This window comes from Suncus etruscus, chromosome 3 (assembly GCF_024139225.1).
Source record: "Suncus etruscus isolate mSunEtr1 chromosome 3, mSunEtr1.pri.cur, whole genome shotgun sequence".
In the NCBI taxonomy this organism is placed as follows: Eukaryota; Metazoa; Chordata; class Mammalia; order Eulipotyphla; family Soricidae; genus Suncus; species Suncus etruscus.
In genome coordinates, this window is record NC_064850.1 from 90,914,952 (window position 1) to 90,922,192 (window position 7,241).

Consider the following 7,241-nt stretch of genomic DNA (forward strand, 5'->3'; position numbering starts at 1 on the left):
AAATCCAAATAAAGCCAACAATGAGGTACCACCTTACACCAGTGAGGATGGCTCACATCAAAAATAAGAAGAACAACCTATGTTGGTGGGGATGCAGCATGAAAGGCACTCTCATCCACTGCTGGTGGGAATGCCCCCTAGTCCAACACCTATGGAGAACAGTCTGGAGAGTGCTCAAAGAACTCAGAATTGAGCTACCATTTGACCCAGCAATTGCTCTCCTAGGTATCTACCCCCAAGTTGGAAGGACATTCATTCCAAAGTATGTGTGCACCCCACTATTTATCGCAGCACTCAGTATAATAGCCAAGTTTTGGAACCAACCTCGATGTCCAACAACAGATGAATGAATCATTAAGATATGGTATCTATACACAATGAAATAGTACATGGCAGTCAGAAATGATACAATCACAGACTTTGCAGCAACGTGGATGGACCTAGAGCATATTATGTTAAATGAAGTAAGTCAGAAGATGACAGATAAACACAGAATGATAGCACTATTCTGAAGCACCTAGAACATACACTTTATATACAACTAATACTTAACAATCAAATAACAGGGTTTAACAAGGTAGAAACCCCAAACACTGTAACAGTCAACATATACCGGAGAGCAGTGCCCAAAACACATAACAGAGGAACAACACAAACTCTTGACTACACACTATACCACAAAAATAACCAGCAACAGCAGAAACAGCAGCATAGAAAGACCAGGTAAGTAATCAGCCTTCTACTACAAAGGCCCATAATAAGCCTTTAGGGATCTTATACAGGATTACAAGCAAAGAATACCATGGGAAACCACTGACTCCAATGGAAGCATGCCATAAAAATATGTTTTAATGCCTTAATATTTCTAAACTTAAAATAACCTCTCAGCTTTTCTGTCTACAGGCGTTCTTGGATACAAAGGGTGGACAAACTAAGATTGCATCTCGGGGCTCAATCACACGAGATACCATACCCAGCTTGCACTATGACAATGTCCCGATAAAACTCTTTAACATTCCCTTTATCCCTAGGTAATACCTTAATTTAGGACTTGAAGCACATGACCACCCAAACCACCGAAGCAGCAACTGTGACCTATAGACTTATTCTACAGGCCCTACTCATTGAACACACTCAAACAAACTAGCATTCCCTCGCTCTTTTCTCTACTCTTCTCACTACTGTTTTTTTCTTTTTTCTTTTTTTCTTTTTCTCTCCTTTTCTTTTTAATTTATTTTCTATTTTCTTTCCTGCCCTTATCATATACTTTCCCCTTTCACACCTTTGAAAATTCGACTATCACTTCACCCCGCAATCCCATCCAGATTCCCCACGTTAAAACTCTTCACCCTCAGTTCCTATTCTATTAGGCATCAAGAATGACCTCCATCCCCAGCACCCAAACAAAGGGACAACCAGTCAAACCCACACCTTGCCCCCTACAAGAAAAGGCAACCAACTCCCCTGCTGATTCATGCTGCGTGGTCCTCCTTACCAACCCTTCCTAACGTGGACTGTTACTTGAAACCGGATTAGCTCTACAAGTATCCCCCAATGCATGAACTCTTCCCAAGTCCTCCCTACCGCAAATCTTTTGCCAATCTCAAGAAGGTCAGGTTGGGAGATGGAAAGGTGCCCGGGAACCCACACACCACAAGAAAATCTCAAAAGACAATGGGGAAACCTATACTACCATCATAAGTATAATACCTGTATTACACTACCTCTTTACCTGCTTTTCCCCAAATTCAAGATACTTTCTTGCATCACCTTGTTTCTTTAATTAATTTTTTACTTCATTTCTTAAAAAAATTTTTCTCGTCATATATATATGTGAGCACATGTTTTTTATTTCTATTTTTATCCTTTATGGGTGTGTGACATTTTTTGTTTTCTTCTCTCTCCACCCTCAAATGCACCAGCAATATAATGTAGCACCATTTCTTCCTGCAAAGGCACACTAAAAAAAAGGGGAAATCTTATGTATAAAAACGAGCTCTTACTTATTAGGGATAAGAATACAGGGGTATCTTCCACCTTGAAAATAAGTCACGTGGACCCAACTTAGACCCCAGGTGATTAGACACCAACCGTCCAGCCTTGAACCCTGGACCACAGACATAGAAATGACATACTTCTTCACAACAGCCACAGGAAACAAATCCCAACCAGGACATCCTTAACAGTGCTCGGACACCAACAAGTGGCAATAATATGATACCCTGACAATGAGGAAAATGGGAACAACTTGACCTAAGAGCAAGTTATCCTACCTCACCAGCTAACGATAAGACAAAATCAGAAGACTTGAGACTTGTCACCCTTTGGTCTGTCCAAATGCCAAGATCGCGATTTACAGATGACTGGCTGACAGAACCATGGCCAGACTGTATGTATCCTGGGACCAATAAAAAAGCCCTGGTCTAGGGTGTGAGCTATGACCTGAATAACAACTATGATCCCTATTTCAGAGGTCTGTCTGAGACTATTGCAATGGAAGGGGACCTCTGGAAACATAACGGAAGACGCTATCCCAGGCCCATCCTAGTATCAGTGCAAAGACCAGGACCGCCAACCACAGAAGACGGATTAAAATGACACTGAGGGAACAGAACTTCTAGACCCACAAAGAAAGACATAATCATAAGTTCAACTCCTTGACTCATGCAGATACCGAGACCACTAGATACAGAGGTCTGATGTTATCACCCAGGACGAAGCAGAAGTCTTCCATACACCACAAAAGCACCAAGGGGAGAGTAAATAAACCTTACATAAAAGTCAACTCAAAATTTATTAAAGACCTTGAAATCGACCCAAATCTGTAAAGTTTATTGAGGAAAAAGTAGGCAGAACATTCCAAGACCTATATATCAAAAAAGTCTTTGAAGATAGAATGCTAATGGCAAGAACTTTAGCATCAAACCTAAATAAATGGGACTACATCAAACTAAAAAGTTTCTGTTTGGCGAAAGAAACCCTAATTAATACTAGAAGACAGTTAACTGAATGGGAAAAAAAATTTGCACTCAACATATCAGATAAAGGGTTGATATCTAGGATATACAAAGCACTCAGAAAGATGAGCTCTAAAAAGTCTAATAAAGCCATAGAAAAATGGGGAGAAAAAATGAATAGACACATCTCCAAGGAAGACTGAAAGAGGCCAACAAACACATGAAAACATGCTCACCTTCACTTATCATTAGGAAAATCCAAATCAAGACAACAATGAGGTATTACCTAACACCAGCAAGGATGGCTCACATCAAAAATAATGGAAACAATCTCTGTTGGCGGGGATGTGATAAGAAAGAAACTCTCATCCACTGCTGGTGAGAATGCTGCCTGGTCCAATCCCTATGGAAAACAGTGTGGAGATTGCTCAGTAAATGCAGAATTGAGCTGCTATATGACCCAGCAATTGCTCTCCTGGGTATCTATCCCCAAGTTGGAAGGGCATTCATCCCAAAGTATGTGTGCACTCCACTATTTATTGCAGCACTCAGTACAATAGCCAAGATTTGGAACCAAGCTTGATGTCCAAGAACAGATGAGTGGATCATGAAGATGTGGTATTTATACACAATGGAATACTACATAGCAGTTAGAAATGATACAATCATGGATTTTGCAGCAAATGGATGGATCTACAAAATATTATGTTAAATGAAGTTGGCAGAAGATTAAAGATAATTACAAAATTATAGCACTTTTCTGAGGTACTTAGAATATACATCATATGTACATATAGTACTCCAAGAACAAATAATAGGGTAGAAATTCCAAGGACTGTAGTTATCAGCATTTACTGGGGAGAAATGTTCAAAAACAAGTGGAAGAGGAGCAACACAAAGCCTCAACTATCCTTTATACCATAAAGAAACCAGCAACCACGGAAACAACAGTTTAGTGAACAGGTATGTAATCAGTCTTTTACTCCTAAGCCTATAACAATGTCTGAGGAAGCTTATATACAGATACTGGTGAAGAAAATGATTGGAAGCCAGAGACTTCAGGGCAGTGTTTCCTAACAATATGTTTTAGTGCCTTAATCTTACTAGGTATAAAATAAACTCTCAGCTTCTCTGTCCACAGGAATTCTTGGATATAAAGGGTGGACACCCTAATTTGACACCTTGGTGCTCAGTCATACTAGATACCATATTCAGTTTGCATTATGAAAATGTCTTAATAAAACACCCCAATATACCCTTTTTCTTTGGTTTATGTCCTCTATTAGGACCTGAAGCATATGACCATCAGACCACTGAAACAGTCAACTGCGAACCACAGGCTTATATTACAGGACCTATTCATCGAACACGTTTGGGCAAATTAACATATATTTCCTCTCCCTTTCTCTCTCTCTTCTCCCTATTTCTTTCCTTATCCCCTTTCTTCTTCCTCTTCTTCCTCATCATCATCAATTCAATCTATGTCAAATAAAACCCACACTGTTTCTCTTTAGGAAAGAAACTTTGATACATAAGATGCAGCAAACAAACTACATAGGGGGTAGTCTTTTACGTAGGTAGGTCTCTTTAATGCATTGTTTAGTATACAAAACACGAAACCTATGTGTATCTTAAACAGCTCCAGCCATTATCTAACCCTGAAACCTTCATTTAACAAGGCCTAATCCCATCACTGAAGAAATACCTAGAAACTGGGAAAACCTCCCAACTCTGACGCACTGACCCAATCTCTTTTATTTCATTTAGTAAATTATTTTAAACCTATTTTGACTATATTTACCTATTTTTCTGTTCTCCTCTCTCTTATCTTCTGCTTTCCCTTCCTCTCTTTTTTAAGCTATATCTAAGCTAATTATCTATGTTAATTCAATCAGTCTTTAAGAGCTCAGATCCATCCAATTAGGGTCAGACCTCTAACAACACCTTAGGAATACATCACTAATGTATGTGATCTATGTGGGCATGAGTACATAGAGAGAGGACTCCTCTATAAGAGCCAAACATAAATTGTAAGTGTATATAGCCCCTCCTATCTACTATCCCTTCTCCCCCCTTCAGAAATCCTACTATTCCTTCACCCCCCCCCCAATCCCAACCCAATATCCCGCATTATTAATGCTCTTTACTCTCAATTCTTAACCCATTCGGTATCAAGACCAACCTCCTGCTTTAATAAGCCATCACCCAGCTCCCAAGGGAAGGGAGACCCACTCAGTCCCACATCTCATCCCCTGGCAAGAAACTACAATCAACACTCCTGCTGACTAATGTTCTGTGGCCCTTCTTCTCACCCCCCCCCCCAAATTTGGACTGTTGCTTGATACCAAATTCAGCTCCAGAAGGACCCCCAATGCAAGAAGTTTACCTAAGCCCTTTCTGCCACAAATCATTTCTGAAATTTAACAAGACCAGGGTGTATGATAAAAATGTGCCCTGAATTCCATCCCCCATAAGAATATCTCAAAAGACAATGGGGAAGCCTATATTTCCTTTATAAGTTTAAGACCTCTATTATACTACCTTTTAACATGTTTATCCCCTAATATAAAGTAGTCTCTTGCATCGCTTTGTTCCCTTAATTACTTTTTTAAACTCATTTGTATTTTTTCTTTATATATATAAATATATATATTTATATATATTATATATAATTTTTGTTTTCTTCTCCTCCTTAACTTCATCTGTTTTGGTTCTGCTTGGTACAAAAACCTACAAGAAAAAGTCTTGTCTGGGATAAAAGCTCATGTGAAAACCAGGGCACAGAAATGTTGCAGCCTGACACTCTTACCCCCAAGTGCACCAGCAATATAATATAGCACCATTTCTTTTGCAAAGGCATACTAAAAAAAGAGGAAATTTTACGTATAGAAACAAGCTCTTATCTACTAGGGATAAGAACTCATACATTTTTAAATACAAGGGTAACTCCCACCTTGAACATATGTCATGTGGTCCCAACTTAGACTCCATGTGATTAGACAGTAACTGCCGAACCCCGAACCCTAGATCTTAAACACAGAACTGGCACAATTCTTTGCAACAGCTCCAGGAACCAAACTCCCTCTGGGACATTCTTAATACTGCTCTGATACCAAGAAGCACTAGTTTTAATATTACATCCTGACAATTAGGAAATGGCAACAACTTGATCTAAGAGCAGGTTGTCTTACCTCACCACCTAACGATAAGATGAAATAAGAAAATATATCATCCTTTGATCTGTGCTAAAGCCAAGATCGCTAACTACAGAAGACTGACTCTGACAACCATGACTGGGCAGAACCAATCCTGGGACCAATAAAAAAGACCCTAGTTTAAGCTTCAGCCTACAACCTGTACAACAATCAAGATCTCTAATTCCACATGTCTGACTGAGACAACTGCAACTGAGCATATCTTCCGGAAACATAATCAAAGACTCTATCCTAGGCTTTGTCCTAGAACCGGTGTAAAAACCAAGACCACCAACTACAGAAGATTGATTAAAACAACAGTGATGGAACAGAACTTCTAGAACCATAAAGAAAGACTCCATCCGAGGCTCCATTCTATGACCTGTGCAAATACCAAGATCTCTAGGTACAGAGGCCTGACTTTATCATCCATAACTGAGCGGAAAGTTTCCAGACATGACAGAAGGACCTAGGGGAGAGAATAAGAGCATGTACGAAGCCTGTAGTTATTCCCATAACAGTATACTTCAAGGGCGGAGAAACACAGTATCTCTTAGGCCAAGGGAATTCATTTTATAATCTCCCCAATATTTACTGTGCCGTGCTCGCTTCGGCAGCACATATACTAAAATTGGAACGATACAGAGAAGATTAGCATGGCCCCTGCGCAAGGATGACACGCAAATTCGTGAAGCGTTCCATATTTTTCTGAAATAACATGTCAACTAACAGGACTGAAAAAGTCAGTAAACGAAGTGAATGACAAAATGGATAAGCTCTGGGACAGGGTATCAGAAGCTGAGAATAGACTTGGTGCTGTGGAAGATGAGATACATAACAATTCCATACAGCAGGAGAGATTGGACAAAAAACTAAAAGCAAATGAGCAGACAATGGAAAAATTAGTCAAAGAATGGGAACAGACGAAAATAGAAGTCTATGATAAGATCAACAGAAACAACTTAAGAATCATTGGAGTCCCAGAGACCCAGGAAGAAAATTTCCAGGAAGAATCAAAGAGAAACTTCCAGAGCTAAAGAATATATGTGATCAAATCCTGCATGCCCGAAGAGTACCAACCAAAAGAGAC

General features: G+C 39.6%; 1 non-coding gene across 1 annotated transcript; it reads left to right on the forward strand.

Moving 5' to 3' along the window:
* Positions 1-6,752: 6,752 nt before the first annotated feature.
* On the forward strand, positions 6,753-6,859 carry LOC126005512 (U6 spliceosomal RNA). The gene has a single exon (XR_007494564.1). It is a non-coding gene; the product is annotated as a U6 spliceosomal RNA (small nuclear RNA).
* The last annotated feature ends 382 nt before the right edge of the window (positions 6,860-7,241 follow it).